The 18,190-nt window shown below is 42.0% G+C and overlaps 1 protein-coding gene across 4 annotated transcripts in view; it reads left to right on the top strand.

Moving 5' to 3' along the window:
* Ankrd12 (ankyrin repeat domain 12) overlaps positions 1–18,190 on the top strand; it is a 194,569-nt gene that overhangs the window by 18,392 nt on the left and 157,987 nt on the right. The window lies entirely within an intron of this gene.

Here is an 18,190-nt window from a genome sequence, read left to right as displayed (position 1 = left end):
CACTTGCCACTTTTGAATCTTAAAAGCAACAAAGGAGATTCAAAAGAAGAATACCAAGATGTGCCGGGTATGGGGGCGCACGCCTTTAATCCCAGCACTCGGGAAGCAGTGGTGGGAGGATCGCCATGAGTTCCAGGCCACCCTGAGACTACATAGTGAGTTCCAGGTCAGCCAGGACTAGAGTGAGACCCTACCTTGAAAAACCAAAAAATAAAAAAATAAAGAATACCAGGATGTAGGAAGCAGGTGATGAGGGCCAAGCTGAGTCAGTAGAAATGCAGTTGTCCTTAAAGATGTTAGAAATGTGATCTCCTAGTCTAGTTAGAAGTGACTGGTCAATGACAGGCATGTCTCTCAGGAAACAAACTTAGTCCAAAGAACTACAACATTTGTACTCCTGGAGTCTTCACAGAATTGTTGTGCCTCAGTATTTAAGTGACATGCTACTGTGTAATTGGAGGATGTCCAAACCACATAGGTGGTAATGGGATTTGACACCTCACAGTGAAAAGGCCACCTCAGATGGACACAAGTGCATCTTTACAGGATGGGCCAATTCCAGTTTGCAGGAATGAAGGCCACGCCTACCTGGACCCTGTAGTTGCTTCTCCAGTCAGTTCTTTCCAAAAGTGTTTGCAGTTTCTTTTCTAACAGTCTTTGCTCAGGCAGCTTCAACAACTGTTGCAGTCAGATTCATATAGCTAGTAGAAATCACCCAACCAAGAGAAGCTTGTGGGAAAAAGAAGTTTATTTTGGCTTATAGGCTTGAGGGGGAAGCTCCATTATGTCAGGGAAAGCGAGGCCATGAGCAGAGGGTGGACAATACCTCCTGGCCAACATAAGGTAGACCATAGCAACAGGAGAGAGTGCCAAGCGCTGGCTTGGGGAAACTTGCTATAATACCCATAAGCCTACCCCCAACAATGTGCTCCCTTCATGAGGCATTAATTCCCAAATCTCCATCAGCTGAGAACCTAGCATTCAGAACACCTAAAGCTTATGGGGGACACCTGAGTCAAACCACCACAGTAGCCTAAAAGCATTCTCAGTGCCAGTAATTTTAACTTGCTTAGGTTTTCCAACTTAAAATCTTAAATCTCTCAATCCAATAACTTTAGCCAAGCACATCAGTCCATTACAAATTTAACCTTGATCAACCTCTGGGCATAGGTGGATGAATGCAGCCAGCCCTTATGCCAGTAGCCTATTTCCTACAAAGTCCTCTGGCATCTTTCCTTCCCCTTAGAAAGTTCATAAGCCAAGCTTCCAAGTTCACTTCTCTCTGCACTTAGCATTCTCAAATTCTCATCAGAATAGTCCTCAATACTTGGCTTACTACTCTAGAAGATGTCTTCAGTTGCAAGCACCAAGTCCATGCCCATTTCACCAAAACAAAGGTTCCAAAAGACCAAAATCCACATGGTCAGATTCATCTCATCCCAGTACTGGTATCAATTTCTGTAGTAGACAGCTTCAGGTTTGGTAAGATGAACTTCCAGACCAGATACAGTTATGGAGAAAGGGATATTCATTGACGCTTACAGATCCAGGTGAAGTTCCGTAATGGCAGAAGCTGGCCTGCTTTCATATGACCAACCACAAAGAGAAAAGCCACAAGCCAGAACTTACACCATGCAGCACATTTAGGAACTCTAAGCAGACTAGGAATTTTGCATATCTTTGGATTGGAATGTGAAATCTATCACCACACCTTAGGGCTGGAAGTCCCAAGTTTTAATAAACTCCTTATCTATTGCAGGGCATTTATTCAAAGTACCACAGACCCAGACCTGTAGTTAAGTTCTAAATTGGACATCAGTGGTAGAGCTCTTGTTTATTAGGGATGAGCACCTTCCTGAGACAAAGCTTAAGGGCACCTGAGAGCAGAGCCAGGTCCTGTGGTCTGTGACATCTGGGAACTTCAGGGGGCTCCTGGTTGGTCAGCCTGTAGCTACAGCCAGAACTTTTGGCAAGGCCCTGTAGACATCCTGGGACTCTGGTAGCATCAAGGCCTGAGCTGATGAGAAGACCATACAGATACCCAGGGGCAATGGTAGAGTCTGTGGGGTCACCCTGCAGTCTCAGATCAGTGATGGCCACAAGACATGGCAAATTCCTGGGGACTCTGGCAGGGGTAGAGGATCAACCTTGCTGCCCAGGCCAATTATAGTGGGAAGGCCATACAGATACATGAGGACAATGGTGAGGTCTGAAGGGCATCCATGCAGGCAAGGCCAGCAGTGGTGGAAAGACCTTGCAGACAACTAGGAACTATGGCAGGGCCTGAGGGGTTGTCCTGCAGGGCTCACAGAAGGTTGCCAGAAACCCCTGCAGACACCTGGGGACTCCTTCGTGGTCTGGGGATTAGCCCTGTGGCCCAGGCCAGCGATGGCTGGAATACCTGGCCAGTAACCAGGGAATCTGGCAAACTCTGAGTGATTTCACTGCAGCCCAGGCCTATTCTAAAGGGAGGGCTGGAGAAGTGGCTTAACCATTAAAGTGCCTGACTATGAAGGTGAAGGACTCATGTTTGACTCCCCAGGTCCCATGTAAGTTAGACACATAGTGACACAAGCATGCAATAATCCCATATGCACACAAGGGAGCACACATGTCTGGAGTTGTATTGCAGTGGCTGGAGGCCCTTGCATGTCAGTATTTATATTCTCTCTCTCTCGCATAAAAAATGCCAGTCTGTTGGGCTTGTCTGAAAAAAAAAATGAATAAAGGTAAGGCTGCATAGACATCTGGGAACTCAGGCCCACACCAGCGATGGCATACTGTAACCCAGACCCACTGTAAAGGGATGGCTGCACAGACATTGGGAACTCTGGCGTGACCTGAGTGGTTTCTCTGCAGCCCAGGCCTGCTTTGAAGGGAAGACTGTGCACACACCCAGGGGCTGTGAGGGGTTTCTTTTCTGCCCAGGCCTGTGATGGCAGCAATACCTTGCAGACACTCAGGAACTCAAGCAGAAGCTCAGAGGTTTACCACCAATCCACACCAGCATTGGCAGGAAGTCTGTGCGCACACCCAGAGACTCTGGCAGGGCTCCCTAGTACCTTTATAATGCTTTAAAGTTTATTCAAATATGTAGTAGTTTACCCTTCTCGTTAATCAATTTGTATTTAGGCTCCATTGGAAGAGCTATTACTAATACTAGAAACCAATATGTTTTTCTAACTACTTCACTAAAAGTTAATAAGTACATGCTGTACCGTTTCAGATTTCAAATTGATCCTCTTAAGCCAAGCATTGTGGAGCACATCTTTACTCCCAGCACTCAGAAGGCAGAGGTAAGAAGATTGCTATGACATCAAGGCCAGAGTGAGTTCCAGGTCAACCTGGGTTACAGTGAAACTCTACCTTGGGGGAAAAAACAAGGGGAAAAAAAAGGTCAGAATGGTTCTCCTATCTAAGAGTTGCTTTTTTTGGTTGTTTTTGTTTGTTTGTTTGTTTTTTAAGGTAGAGTCTCACTGTAGCCCAGGCTGACCTGGAATTCAGTATGTAAGTCTCAGGATGGCCTTGAACTCATGACAATCCTCCAGCCTCCCAAGTGCTGAGATTAAAGGTGTGCACCACCACACCCAGATCAGAGTTGCTTTTTAAAAAATATTTGAGAGAGAAAAAGGGAGGGAGAGAGACACAGAGAGAGAATAGGCATGCCAGGGCTTCCAGCCACTGCAGATGAACTCCAGATGCATGCGCCTCCTTGTGCATCTAGCTTATGTGTGTTCTGGAGAATCAAACCAGGATTCTTTGGCTTTGCAAGAAAATGCCTTAATTACTAAGCCCCAGAGTTGCTTTTTTTTTTTTTTTTAACTTCTTTTTTTTTTTTTTTTTTAAGGTAGATTCTCACTCTAGTGATCTGGAGTTCACTACATAGTCTCAGACTGGCCTCAAACTCATGGTGATCCTCCTACCTCTGCCTCCCAAGTGCTGGGATTAAAGGTGTGTACCACCATGCCCAGATTTAACTGAGCTTTTAAATAAAAAGGTAATACTTTTATATCCTCTTTTCCCTCTCCCTATTCTTTTGAGGGTTCTCCTCTGTGGAGTTATTGGTATTCATTTTGGAGTCCTAAAGGCCTCAGTAGGTCTCTAGGGGTGGGGATAGTACTGCAGGCTAATCCCACCCACCCTGAGGCTCTTATAATTTGTTCTGCTGCTCCTTCCACAACGTTCCCAAAGCCCTGGCAGGTATATTAGAGATCTGATTTAGTGTTGAGTTCTCTGTAGCCTCTAGATGTCTGTTTTTCTGAGTTTTGAGTAACCACGTTGTCTGTTGCGCTCTCTCTTGGATTGGTTGTCAGGCTAGCAGTGATAGCAGTACTTGTGTCACTATTTCCTTACAACAACTCCTGGACCCAGGCTGATGAGGTGGAGGTGAACCATTTTGTGGTAGGCAGTCTGCTGTCTATTCTTGATGTATTGGCGTATGCTGGGTTTCCCTAGTATTTTCTACCACCTGTAAGATAGAACATATTCTCTAGCCAAAAGTGAGAGCAGTTTGAATTAAAGAGGATAAGCCTAATTGCTAGAGAAACTAACAGATATATATATATGCCCACTCTTCGTAGCCAAAACACAGTGGAGATGTCTTTTGAGTCTACCCTTGGGAATCTACTTGGTTTCCAGTACTAGATATGAGTTCTTAACTCACACTCACCTCCCCCCAAACAGGTCTCATGTCTAATCTGAGAACAGTTGGTTACCCCCATAGGCTGTGTGCCACTATTGCACAGATGTGTATTTCTAGCTCTGCTGATTGATTTTTTTTTTTTTGTCTGGCTGGATCTCCTGCTTATTCACTCTGTTGGCAACTGTTATTCTCCAGCAGCTCCCACAGCACTTTCCAGTGCTATGAGGACTAGCCAGGAAGGATCTGGTTTCCCTTTTAGATCCAGTATAGTCTCTCACTGTCCTGTGATCTTAAGCTATGGTGTCTTCAACAATAGGGTCTTAACCTTTAGCTCTGGTAGGTAAAGAAATGTTTTGGCAGTGGCCTGTATTGTTTGGGGGACTTTATATGTCTCCCTAACCAACAGTGCACTGTGGGGCGATAACCTAATTCTGGCCCTGGGATTTACCAGCCAAAGCCTGTGGTTTTAGGGTTTTCTTCACCTTCTATTCAGGTCTCCCATCACCTTTATTGAGGGTTATAGCTTGTTAGAATGCTGTTCAGGAGGAAGGTTTCTATGAAACTGACTCATATTAACAGTTTTGTGTAACTCCCCCCCCACGCCCTCCCTTCCTCCTAACCTCAAAGACCTTTCTACCCTCTGCTTGCTTGCTTGCTTGCACTCTCTCTCCCTCCTTCCTTCTTTTCTTCTGCCCTTCAACTTGTTTGTCAACTATCCCTCCCTCCCCTTTTTTCTGGCTTCATTCTACTTCCATGTCAATACCCTTGATGATTACTAATTACCACTTACTGTCGACTGAAGCTGATCCACATTACTGTGTAAGAGTTTCATCAGTATTCTGCCTTCTTTCTTTTTGTTGTTGTGTTTGTTTGTTTTTGAGACAAGGTCTCATTCTATAGTTCAAGGTGATCTGGAACTCACTTTGTAGACAAGGCTGAGCTCATACTCATGGTGATACTCTCAGCTCATCCTCCCAAGAGCTAAAGTAACAGGTGGGCACTACAACACCTGGCTTCTAAATTATAAAGAAAAGAAAAATATGGTTTCCTGTTCTGCTAAGAAACAGCTATATTGACTGAAAACAAAACAATAATGTGCCGGTCGAGGTGGCACATATCTTTAATCCCAGCACTCAGGAGGCAGAGGTAGGTGGATCACTGTGAGTTTGAGGCCACCCTGAGACTACATAGTGAATTCCAGGTCAGCCTGAGCTAGAGTGAGACCCTACCTAGAAAAAAAAAACATTAATAATGATACCTTGACAATTAATGGCTTATAGCTCACAACATGTGTTATGCATCTGATCTCTTGTTAAAATTTTACAACTCTGTGAGATAAACCAAACAAGATTTTCAGCTACCCTATGATACTGATCCCTTAGGGCTCAGGAGATGGCTCATCAGAGTTTTTGTTTAGAATTTTTTCTTTTTATTTATTTGCTTGTACATCTGGCTATCCCAGGGCTTCTTGCTGCTGCAAATAAATGCCAGGTGCTTGTGCCCCTTTTGTGACTAGTTTATGTAGATAGCTTGGGAACTGAACTCTAGCCACAAGCTTTGCATGTGAGTACTTTTAACCAGTGAGCCATCTTGCCAGCCCTAGGATCTCTTGGTGTTGTTTCTTCCTCTTCTTCTTTCTTCTTTCTTCTTCTTCACTTCCTCTTCCCCCTTCTTCCCTCCATCCCTCCTCTCCTTCCTCTTCCTCCTCCTCCTTTTCTTTTTCTTCTTCTTCTTATTACTACTAGGAACACCAGAGTAACTGGTCCACAACCTTTTCAATTCTCTTGACTTGCACAGCAAGCTCTTCTAATCACTGCATCTCTCTGCCCCATATTATAGGTTTTTTTAATACACAGAATTACTAATTAGTGGTTAAAGAAAATTAAGAATTCATAGAATTATTATTACTAGGAATGATGTCTTACTTTCTAGTGTTCAGTACTAAAGTCTTTTCTTTCTCTCTTTGATTTTTCAAGGTAGGGTCTCACTCTACCCCAGGTTGACCTGGAATTCACTTTTTGGTTCCAGGCTAACCTTGAACTCACTACCTCTGCCTCTAAGTGCTGGGATTAAAGGCATGAGCCACCCTGCCTAACAGTACTAAAATGTTTTAACCTGAGTTAAAATAGCTTCTGGCTGGCCTCAAACTCAAAGCAGTCCTCCTGCCTCTGCCTTTCACATGTTAGAGAAGTAGCTTCCTTCCCCCTCCCCATCAGAGTTTAACTCTCACTGTTTGTTTGGTGGAAACAAAGAGCTTCTGAATACTTCAAAAAGCTGTGAAACTAGGAAGGGGCTATAAAGGGAATAGAAAGAGAGGGAGGGGGCCCTTAGAGGATGATATTGTATATATGTAAGTAGAACAGATAAATGGGAGTGGAATGACCTAAGTGTAGTCAGAGGGAAAGATTGAGTAAAGGAAAGGTGGGAGGGGCTAATCAAAATCTAAGAGGGTATGAATAAATCATATGGAAACCTACTTTTTTGGACAATGGCATACCCAGAAGCCATAGATTGTTATTAGAAAATTTTCAGTGCCAGGGATGGGAAACCTTCCAGTGAGTTGTTGGCCAAGGAGGTCCCTGATAACCCCAGAACATTACTGGCCATTGCCGAGGCTCTTAGTTTCCCACCAGAAATAGATGATAAGGTCCTGTTGCTGAAGACTCCACATACTTGTGCTTCAAAGTCACTGAGAAATACTGCTGGAGCTGAGCTGAAAACCTCCTCCATGTAGACCAGCTGACAGAAAGCTGGAAAGTTACACTGCATGCAGTTCCATGGGGGAGAGAAATCACCACTGGAGATAAACAACAGTGGACATTGTGAGCCTTAAATTTGGCCAGCCAGGCCAAGTGAGCCAGCAGGTGCGATAGTGGCACATCTGTTATGGGGCAAACCATTCTTTCTCTAATTGGACTGGAGGCCTGCTTCATGGAAGTGAATACATGCCTGATACTGAAAACCTACAATAGGAAAAGTCACGAGCCCTAGGGGTGTAACATCTGCTGGTGTCTGGCTAAATGTATATACTATGCTCACCAAACTTCCAAGTAAGCACGTCTGTTAATGTTCATACCCATATATTAATGCTACTCTCACTTTTGGTTAGAGAAGTTTCTCTTTTCAGATGGTGACCTTGGGATGACTCAGAAGGCACCATAGTGCTGAGAAGAAGTGACAGGAGTGCCCAGCACTGAAACATACCTATCATACCTTCTAAGGCTTAGAGTCCTTTGCAGAAGAGGTGGCAGAAAGAATGTAAGAGCCAAAGGAAGGGTAGGACTCCTTACAACGTGCTCCTCCAGACACAAAATGGCCTGGATATCCATGACCTCACAGTGTCTGACACTTCCTACACAAGACTGTCATAATAGGAAGAAAAGATCATGACATCAAAATAAAACAGACTAAGAGGGGGAAGGGGTATGATGGAGAGTGGAGTTGGAATGGGAAAGTGGGGGAGGGAATTATCATAGTAAATTGTCTATAATTATGGAAGCTGTCAACAAAAAATCAAAAATAAATTTTAAAAAAAGCTGTCAGGGAGCTGGACAGATGGCTTAGCAGTTAAGTGCTTACCTGTGAAGCCTAAGGATCCCAATTTGAGGCTCGATTCCCTAGTACCTACGTAAGCCAGATGCACAAGGGGGCTCACGTGTCAGGAGTTTGTTTGCAGTGGCAGGTGGCCCTGATGCACCCATTCTTCCCCCCCCCTCTCGCTTGCTCTCAAATAAATAAAAATAAACAAAAAATGTTATTAAAAAGCTGTCAGGAGCAAGGCTTGGTGGTGCATGCCTTCAATCCAGGCACTTGGAGACAGAGGTCAGAGGGTTACTGAGTTTAGGCCAGCTTGGGACTATAGAGTGAGTTTCAGGTTGGGGTAAAGTGAGACTCTACCTTGAAAAAAAAAAGCCAAAGAAATTAAAGTTAAAATGTAAGATGTCATCTCTAGACCTTACTACTCAAAAACTGATTAAGTCATGGTATATCTTAAGTTCCATTCTGCTACTTTGAGAATTTCTTTTTTTTTTGCTATACTAATGATTGAACCAGGGACCTATGATATGCTAGACAAGTGCTTACTACTGAGCAACACTCTCAGCCTGAGCTATTTTTCTGGGTTAAGATCAACATTCATATATTAAACTTTGTGCAAAAGTAGTAAAATAGCCAATGAGGTTTATCTGAGACATAGTTATTGCTTTGTAGTGGAGATGATGATCCAGTTGGGATGATTCAAACTCCAGACATTACCAACTTCCAGGACTTGTAAAAGCACCTGACGCGAGAGTATTCTGTGTAAGTTATAGTTTGAACAGGACCAAAATTCCCTCTTTGTTAGGTTTCTGTTTGCCTTCATGTTATTGAAAGTAAGCAAGAATGGTTAGCAGGTGATTGGCTTATTCTTTTTTGTTTTGTCCCTTCCTCTCTTTGTGGCCTTTCCTCCTCTTCCTTCCTTTCTGGCATTAGTCCTCTCTTGCTTTACAAATATCCATTAAAATAAACCTGTACTGGGCTGGATAGATGGCTTAGTAGTCAAGGCACTTGCTTGGGAAGCCTGAGGACTCAGGTTCCATTCTGCAATACCCACATAAGCCAGATGCACCAAGGTGGCACATTCATCTGGAATTTATTTGCAGTGACTAGAGGCCCTGATGTACCCATTCTCTCTCTCTCTCTCTCCCCCCCCCCTTCTCTCTCTGCCTCGCTAAATAAATAAATTTTTTTTAACAAAAGGCCTGCACCACCATGCCAGACTCTTTCAAAAATAAATAAGTAAATCTGTACTTACAGCCCGGTGTGGTAGTGCATGCCTTTAATTCCAGCACTCGGGAGGCAGAGGTAGGATGATCATAGTGAATTCAAGGCCATCCTGAGACTGCATAGTGAATTCCAGATCAGCCTGAGTGGGAATGAGACCCTACCTCGAAAAACTAAAATTAATCAATCAATAAAAAATCTATATTTATATGGTATTTACACAGACATTTGTGTTATAAAATAGAAGTCATATCACTACTTTCATTTTATATTGTAAGGCTTTTTTTCTGTAGTGATACGTTTTTACTCAGCTGCAGGACTGAATCATTAGCTAATACAAAGGGAAATCATCATTTACATTTTTTCTTTTGTAAATTAGTACTTCCTATCTATTGCAGTCAGATTTGCATTGCTGGCAGAAATCGCCTGACCAAGAGCAGCTTTTGGAATAAAAGGGTTAATTTTGGTTTACACACTTAAGGGGATGCTCCATGATGGCATGAACAGAGTGTGGACATCACACCCTGGACAACATAAGGTGGACAATAGCAACAGAAGAGTGTGCCAAACACTGGCATGGGGAAACTGGCTATAACACCTGTTGCAGTCCGGTTCGCATTGCTGGTAGAAATCACCCAACAAAGAGCAGCTTCTGGGAAAAAGAGATTTATTTTGGCTTACAGGCTCAAGGGGAAGCTCCACGATGGCAGGGGAAAACGATGGCATGAGCAGAGGGTGGACATCACCCCCTGGCCGACAGAAGGTGGACCACAGCAACAGGAGGGTGTGCCAAACACTGGCATGGGGAAACTGGCTATAAACCCATAAGCCCGCCCCCAACAATACACTCCCTCCAGGAGGCATTAATTCCCAAATCACCATCAGCTGGGAACCTAGCATTCAGAACACCTAAGTTTATGGGGGACACCTGAATCAAACCACCACAACACCCATAAGCCCGCCCCCACCAATACACTGCCTCCAGGAGGCGTTAATTTCCAAGTCTCCATCAGCTGGAGTCATGGCATCCAGAACACCTAGGTTTATGGGGTACACCTTAATTAGACCAGCACATTCCACCCCTCACCCAATAAACTGATAACCATACGTGATTTAAAATGTAATGCATTTATCCAACATTAAAACTCCCCATAGTTTTTATCAATCCCAATAATGTTCAAACATTCCCGTAGTCCAAGGTCTTTTAACTGAGCCATAGTTCCAAAAATCTCCCCCAAACCCATAATGGTACAGAATAAACACACTTGAAAAGATGGCATTGGGCATAGCAAAGAAATATTCAACCAATACAAGAGTTAAAACAACCAGGGCAAACATTAAACTCTGTAGCTCTAAGTCCAGCAATCAGTCACAAATCTCCAAGTCCAATAATTCTAACTAGGAACAAGTCTCTAGAGTTCCAATTCTGCCCCTCTACTAGGCTACTCATAGTTCTGGAAAACTTCATCCAAGACTGGCAGCTCTCCTTAACAGCTATCTCCTGGTCCTGACATCTCTGCTGGGTCTACATTGCAATCCAAGATTCATCCTCACAGTTCCATCGGGTTTCCTTGCAGGCATCCTTCAAACCTGCTACACGCTGTCTATGGTCATTTCCAAAAAAGACCGTGTTGCAAATCCAGTGACCTTCTCTTTCCTGCATTTCTTATACTCCACAATACCAGATAGAGTGCCAATTTGTTAATGGGGGAGAGGGTATAAAACAGACTTTTTGAAGACGAGGACACTCCTTGAGCAATCAAACCCCTTTAAAAGAGTCAACATTCTTTCTTTTGCCCCAGTGCAGGTCAGCTGGCCTAATCTCAAAGGTTGTCATTTCTATGCCATATCCCTCGACTCACTCCAGTCCATTTCTATGCAAAGTGACCCTGTACAAGTTCTCAGACACAAGCATAATAGCAAGCCTGGCTTGCTTTCTCTTCTGGCTGGAGGCCAAGATCACTATCTGGTTAAACTGAGGGGAATGAATGGCATTGGCCAGGCAGGCAAATAGGTCTCCTTTCGGACTGTCACCTACCCTCTGAGGCTTCAAGACCTGGCCTGTTCCACCCGCCTTGGATTGGAGCCCAGTTGAAATGCTCTATTGCCTGAGACCAAACTGGATGGGGCCAAGCAGGGCTCTTGTAAAGGTGACAACTTTTGTGGGGAGATGCACTTGGTTGAGCTCCTCTGACCCTAAAGCTGAACTCCAGAGCTTGCAAGCTGGTTCTGTTGAGCTGAGGGGGAGGGACCTGGTGGCTACATGGAGGCTCCAGGAACCAAAGATTCTTGGTCTGAATGTCTTACTGGTTTGTTGTTTTGTTTTTTTTTTTTCCTTTTTCCATTACAAGCCACTGTGTCACAGACTCATGGCTACCTATGGGAAGCGGGGTGGAAAGATGGAGCTCGGACCCCTGCTCTGAGCTCTGCCCATCCTGCAGCATGGGCCCTTACCCAACTTAATTGGAGCCGCCAGCCAGAGACTAGGATTCTCTTGCCATCTAAATGAGGGAGAGACTGAAAATGCACCAGCCAACCCCAAGCCTAGGCACTTGGCTAGAAAGGTATTTTTCAACCGGCCTGGCTCCCAACCACATGCTCTTACCTGCTATCGAGCTGAGGCCGGCTATTAAGTCAGCTGGGTGGGGGAGGTAACCATGCTGTCTCTCAGGAAATACAGAGACAAAAGGGGAAAGACATGCCTGATGGTGTTTGCTAACTGCCATGGTTTTCTGCCAAAATGTTCTATGACAAACACATCTTTACCATTTATTCATACAGGTATTATAAAAAGTAAAGTGTGCTAGACCTGATAGCACACATCTATTATCCTAGATACTTGGGAACCTGAGACAGGAAGATCACCAATTCAAGGTTCCAGTGTGGTAGCCTGATTCCATATTTTTAAACCACGTGACTTTTAAATTGCTTGGTAAAAATAAGTACATAATTCTAACTTGAACTATGTCTGATATTTTCTCTTTTGCTTAGGCTTTAAACAAATGTTGATAGACTCCTTTTGGTTTTCTCTCTTTAAAGATTTTGTTGGCACTTGATTTATTTCAAGGTTTTGTTGGTTTTTGTCTTTAAAAGTCAGGTTTAACTAGAACCTACAGTGAGCTAAAATTTTATATAAACAGACTTTGTTACATGGTATCATAAATATAATTACTAAGTTCATGTTCTAGGTCATCTTCAGCTTATATAGGAGATTATTGAAAACTACAAAATTCTCTCAGGTGGTGGCTCATAATTTGCCAGATATTTTATTTTGTGCCACATATTTTAAAATATTGTAGTGTCCTGTTACTTAAAAGGAGGAGGCAATTAGCTTGAGTTACAAGTCAGCCTGCCTCAAGACAAAAACAACAGTTTGTCTTAGTTACTCCTAATAAAAGCATTTTCAAGTGTGTTAGAGGTATTGAACAAGATTATCCCCAGAATGGTTGTCATATTTGCCTGTATTTATAGACTTATAACTTTAAAAGTATATTTCATGGAATTTATTAATAGGAGATCTCTCAAATCAATGGGTTATATACAATCTGTAGGTATATATATTGGTATTATAAAACAAGTCTGGTTGTCTGATAGAGTTTTTTGGTGACATAAATACTAAAGAAGCTGTAAGTTTTTCTGTTAAGGCTTTTTCTTTACAAATTTCCAACTGTAAGATGGTTAACTCTGAAGCTAGACTATTTGCTTCTTTGTCAGTAGGTGTAAGAACAATCAATATGGTGTAGTTTCTCTTAATAGTCATATTAGAAAGATGTGTTGAGATGAGATGATTGAAGGAACTGGGAGGAGTTTTTTATTGCTGGACATAGAATACTTGTTAAAAATGCTGTGGGGGAGCTGGAGGGATGGCTTAGCAGTTAAGGCATTTGCCTGTAACACCGAAGGACCCAGGTTTGATTCCCTAGCACCCGTGTTAGCCAGATGCACAAGGGGGCACATGTGTCTGGAGTTAGTTTGCAGTGGCTGGAGGCCCTGGCATACCCATTCTCTCTCCCTCTTTCTCTATCAAATAAATACATAAATATAAATATTTAAAAAATGCTTTTGGGGCCCTGGAGAGATGGGTTAACAGTTAATTCATTTGCCTGCAAAGCCAAAGGACCCTGATTCAATTCCCCAGGACCCATGTAAGCCAGATGCACAAGAGAGCGCATGTGTCTGGAGTTCATTTGCAGTGGCTGGAGATCCTGGCGTGCCCATTCTTTTCTCTAACTCTCCCTCCCTCTCCCTGTCTCTCTTTCCCAAATAAATAAGTTAAAATAAAAAAAGAGGAAAATAAGACAATGCTTTTTTGAATGGAACTTAGATCAGAATGTTAAAATATGTGGATGAAGGTGTGCATATATAGAAAGGATATAGGGACTCTCTAAAAAGATCAAATTTAGCCTAAAATTAATTTCCTTTTATAGGGAACAGAAAGCTGATTTTCAGGTTAAACCTAAACACTGTGCTCAAAGTAAAGATTTTTCAGTTGTTTACAGACTCTTAAGGATACTCTAAAAATTTTATATAGGAACATAGACTCAATCTAAATTCAGCTTACATTAGACACAGGTGATGTCCTATGCTAGGTGGGTCACAAAGTCATAAGCACAGATGTAATTCATATTCTTTGGTTAGACATAAATAAGATCCTATCACATTATGTATTACAAATGGGTAAAATTAATTTCCTAGGTAAAGACAACTTCAGAGTAAGACAAGGAATATCAGGATGCTTAGCTCTCTGCTCTGTTATTTCCTTTTGCTCTTGCTTACTGTTACATACTATTTAAAGTCATGGCAAGTTTAAGCCATGTGTTCCCCAGACCCTGTTCGAGGCAAAATGGACAATTGTCTCTAACAAGGAAAAAAGAATGACAAACAGCATATAACCCTTGTTCTTTTTATAGTTCTTCTCTTTTGAACACCTAAAGTCACATCTGTTAGATGCAATTTCTCACTAAACAAAGAGGTTAAATAGGTAAACTGAGTCAAGGTATTTGAGGTTACAAACTCTTTACAGCTTCAAGCTTGTCTTATGTAAAGTGCATCTCAAGGTAAAAATGTGATAAAAAGACAAGTAAAACATCTCATCTATCTCTCCAATATCAACAAAGTGTAGGATCCCTGTATTTAAGGTAATCACACCAGATATTATAAAACACTAACAACAACCCATTAGTCCCCAGCATTCACTGACCAGTGGGGGAGACGCATATCCCAGACTCCCACAGAGCAGAGAAGGGAAAGTGGTCCCAGGGAACCCTCCTCCCCAATATGGCATCTAAGGCACGAAGACAGGAGTAAGGGCAGAAATCTCCACACTTGGCGTTTAGCATGACCAGTGGCTAACCTTCTATGGCATGATGTAAAGCACATGCTTGGGACTGGGGGAAAGTGTAGAGGAATCTGAGTTTGAAAGCCAGCCTTGTGGACGAGCATGGATACCTATCTTGGACCTTCCTTGCTCCAAGAGGTACATAGACTGCACTGTGTGTCCCCTTTTGATTGGGGAGAAATCAGAGAAAGGTTTCAGCTAGACATGCCAGTGCATGCCTTTGAAGCTCCCAGCACTCGGGAGGCTGAACTAGGAGGATGGCCATGAATTTGAGGCCACCTTGAATTCCAGATCAGCTTAGGCTAAAGCAAGACCTTACCTCAAGTGAAATTTCTTCTCCTTAATCAGCTGGAGGGATGCCCCCCTCCAACAAGAAGATTCAAATCAGGATGGAGCATAACCTGACTACAGATAATTCTTTTCACTTTCCTTCATTTCATTTCAAATGGACAGTTGGCATCCAAGATACCTCAAATGTCTCTGCTACCTGGTCTCCTTAAAAACTGGGCTCATTTAAATAATATGGGGATAACAGGAATTATTCATTACTTCGATTCAGAGACTTAAGGAAATGATTAAAAAATACTACTGTTGCCGGGCTTGATGGCGCATGCCTTTAATCCCAGCAGTCGGGAGGCAGGGGTAGGATTGTGATGAGTTAAAGACCCCGGAGACCACATAGTGAATTCAAGGTCAGCTTAAGCTAGAGTGAAACCTACGTCAAAAAATAAAATTAAAAATAAAAATAAAACTACTGTAACTCTTAAGTACCATAGTGGAGGAAATTCTTCTAAAAGATAAATTCTTAACTCAGCCAACACCTGGTATTTGTAAAAAAAAAAAAAAAAAAAAAAATTGGTAGCCAAACCAGATAAAAGCTTAAAACAGTTGTTCCTGGTGGCAACTTCTGTTTTATTATTATTGGGAAGCCAAGAGAAAGAAAAGGGGACCAGAAGGGAAGATAACAAAAAAAGTATAGACATCACTAGGACATCATAATGGTAACAGAAGTTGCTCAGGCAGGGACCTTTAGTTGGATAAAATGAAAATATGTTACTTGATGTCAAGGTTTTAACTAGTTGAGTAACTGAGTCTTATAGTTAAGTCCTCACTCATTGACAGCTCATTGGTGCTAATTTGTAATAGCTTAAGGATTATAAAAAGTGGCTTTAAGACTCAGTAAAGTAAATTAGGTCCCTCTGTTTGTCAAGGTTCCAGCTATTGGAGAACCTGAGTCTTAAAGATGAGTTACTGATACCTAAAGACATTGTGACTTTAAAGATAGCCTTTTTTTTAAAAAAAATTATGGTAATTCTATTGAATGGTCATCATTAGGTTTAATCATTTAGATTTAAGTGATTTCAGTCAATGTAACCTTTTATCCTCCTGTTAGATAAAATATGTTGGTATAGCTTGCCTAAGCTTTATCAATTTAAAGTCATAGATAAGACAAAATTGTTTTATGTTAATAAAAATTCTTATTTTACCTAAAAATCAATCACTATCAAGACTAAGCTAAAAACATTGATTGTCAGATAGTGTTTTCTGTTTCTCAACAGCTTTGTCGGTGGTTGTACTTGAGCTTAGCTGTTTTGTCTCATCATTGACCAGATTGTGCTCTATTACATATAAAGTAACTGTCTCATTTCTGGCATCTCAAGTCCAGTACTTATAACAAAATTAACTCTTGGGACATTCTCTGCTTTAGGGTACTGCCTCATGCTCAACAATGATCCTCATCTGAGAGAAATAATTTCAAGCTATGGTTCTGTTGCCAATGTTCTCTGGGTAATTTGTACCAACACCGGTGTCTGAACTAAGTAAAGATGTTTTCCCAACACAGGTGGCAAGACTTTATACTGTCTTACTTGTCCTTTTGCTGACAGTTTCTAGGTTAAATTAATTGGTTTAGATGTGTATTATTTTCAAGACTGGTAGCAGGTTCTGCCTGTATTATAGCCATTAATTATTAAAGGATAAGATATGCCTACTTTCTATGTGTCAGATATGGCCCATGCTGCCAAAAAAAACAATCAAACTTAAGTAGACTGGACAAAATAACTTTCAGCTCTTGTGCCATTCTTTAACTAGATGCATTTCAGTAATCAAATGTGCTGTATATGTACATACATACAGGTTGGTGTAACTTCCTTTCTAAGTGTATTAATAACCTATGTAGAAGCCAAAGCCAATTGGAATCATCAGACCTAAAAAGGCCAATATTTTGTCCTGTGCTCCCATGTCATGAGGCCATTGGAGAGGATGGGACACTTCTACACTGGCCCCCTGGTAAGTCACCTGTCTTCTAATCAGGGAGGATATGAAGACCCAAAAACAAAACAATCCATGTGGACTGTCTGAAACATGAGAGTCACAACTGAGGAAAAAGTAGTCCTCCTGGATTCCCAAAGAAGGGAAAACTACTTGGCCAGCATGGCCCTGACTTATCCTAACAGCCAGCAAACAGTAGTATTGGAGAAGCTATAGAGCTACTCCCAGGTCCCTAAAGTCTCCTTGGAGAGCAATTAGTGACCTACAGAATTAATCCTTGATTAAGTTTTGGCTGTCTGCTTGGTCTTAAACACTCAGAGAGAAAAGTATAACCAAAGATAAAGAGATACCTCAAATATATGAATGGCCTATTAAGTAACACAACAAGAGCTTTCAAAAAGGGGAAACAAACAGGCTTTAAGACATGTTGTCCCCATCTCTAATAGTTGTAATTCTGTAATAAGGAAAAACAACCATAGATGTCAAAAGGGTCATTTTTTAAATCTAGAATATATATATCTATATGAGTCTGACCAAAGGTTTCTTAATTCAAAAGACTTCTTTATACTGGGAACAATGGTGAATCTCTTCTAACTTATGCGAGGACATCCTTAAATAAGTCCTGAGACCAAAAATATGTTTGTACAGCCTTTAATGGCATCCAGTGGTTCTATGGTACCAACCTTTGGTTACCCTGGTTAGGTTACCCTCAGGTCAAATTTTAAAAGGTACACTATGGAAGGTTATATACAAAATATGGTATCAAAGTTACGTACCTGATAACTGTGCTAATATCTCATCTGTTTTACAAGCCACACAGAAACAGATTCAGGTCATGTCAGATACAACTGTGCCGTTCAGTGAATGGCTCTGGAAGAAAATATCAGCCACCTCATGCTCAGATGGTCCTGAGACAATCCAACTCAATCTACTTTGTTTCCCTTGAATGCTCCCCAAGGCCTACAGGTCCACAAGGCCTACAGGTCCACAAGGACAACCCTGAAGGCAACCAGTTTGCTGTGTCCTCACTCCTCATTAACTCCTTACTTTTATTCTTTTTCCCCAACATTTTCTTACAAGACTATATTCCTGCACTCCATCAACACACTTTCTAGGTCCTTTAGAGTAAGTAGTTCCCCTCTCTGGGAGAGACTCCCTAACTGCCACAAACAACTTCG

The sequence above is a fragment of the Jaculus jaculus genome, chromosome 2 (genome assembly GCF_020740685.1).
Source record: "Jaculus jaculus isolate mJacJac1 chromosome 2, mJacJac1.mat.Y.cur, whole genome shotgun sequence".
Lineage (NCBI taxonomy): Eukaryota > Metazoa > Chordata > Mammalia > Rodentia > Dipodidae > Jaculus > Jaculus jaculus.
The sequence above is the reverse complement of the archived record's forward strand: the minus strand, read 5'-3'. Positions and strand labels throughout refer to the sequence as shown.